The sequence below is a fragment of the Nannospalax galili genome, unplaced genomic scaffold (assembly GCF_000622305.1).
Source record: "Nannospalax galili isolate Female #2095 unplaced genomic scaffold, S.galili_v1.0 scaffold979, whole genome shotgun sequence".
Classification (NCBI taxonomy): Eukaryota; Metazoa; Chordata; class Mammalia; order Rodentia; family Spalacidae; genus Nannospalax; species Nannospalax galili.
In genome coordinates this window covers 1,645,755-1,647,135 of record NW_008343671.1, presented here as the reverse complement: position 1 = coordinate 1,647,135, position 1,381 = coordinate 1,645,755, and positions in this window count along the sequence as shown.

Genomic DNA, 1,381 nt, shown 5'->3' with positions numbered 1-1,381 from the left:
ATTTTCTTTTTTGCTCTTTTTGAGACAAGGTCTCCCTGTAGCCCCAGCTGTCCTGGAACTCGCTATGTACACCAGGCTGGCCTTGAACTCACAGAGATCCGCCTGCCTCTGCCTCCCGAGTGCTGGGATTAAAGGCGTGCGTCACCATGCCCTGCATGTATGAGTACTTTGCCTACATGTATTTAAGTGTACCATGTGTGTGCAACGCTCTTAGCGGCCAGAACTGGAACTGGAGTTAAGAAAGGTTGTTAGCTGACATGTGGGTGCTAGTTACCGAACCCTGGTCCTCTGCAAGAGTAGCCAGTGCTCTTAACTGCTGAGTCATCTCTCCAGCCCCTGTTTCTTTGTATAAGTCAGGGTCTCATGCATCCCAAACTGGCCTCAAAACTATGTAGCCAAGGATGACCTTGAATTTCTGATTCTCTACCTCTACCTCCTGAGTCATTGGGATTACAGGCATGTGCCACCATGCCTGGTTTATGTGGTACTGGAGATTAAATCCAGGGCTTCATACATGTTAGACAAGCACTCTACCAACTGAGCTATATGTACATCTCCAGCCACAAGGGTTTTGCCAGATGGTGAAAACGTGGAGGGCCTTGCACAAGAGAAGCCTGTGTTCCCAGCCTCTTCTCTGCCCTCCTATGACTCCCTAGTCTCCCTTCCAGTATTGATTCTGAATGCCACAGGAGGGGAATGCTTTCTAAGAGAGCTAGTAAAAGTAGGTAGTAGGGTTATAATCTCTCCTCAGGTAGTACACACCCTCCTCCCCAGTACAGTACTGCTGTACAGAGTAGAGATGGCCTGTGAGGGCACCTCTTTTTAAGGAAGAGTAACAGGCTATGATTTCAGAAAAATAATTCCTCAGGGTTTTGGTCCAGGAAGCTGTGCTGAGATGTGGTTCCCATCATGGCTGTGTGCTCATGGGTCTTTCTTGCTCATCCTAGGAGTGGCTGCTGTGTGCATCCTCAAGTTCACCACAGGGCAAGAAAGGAGGGCTGCCCACTGGCCTAAAGTGGAGTGTGATGGAGAGACACAGGCACACCACTGCACTTAATCCTTCCTATGTGTCAGATGATTTGGAGAGCACTGATTAAGAAAGAACTTTCCTGATTGATGGGAAAAAAGAAAACCTCAGTTATCAGCATCTACCCTTGTAGGTTGTACAATATACATAAAAATAAAATGGAAAAGATGAGTCCCAAGCATAAACATAGAAGTCCAGCTCCTGTATGTATACATGTACTGGAAAAGCCTGTAAGTACCTCAAACTCCTTGTATCCAATGCTTGTAGGGGACCCCTAAGGTCTGTTTTGATAGCTTAATATTTAATTAGTGTGCATTACAGTGTATAATGGTACTATTCAATTGTATATCTTGA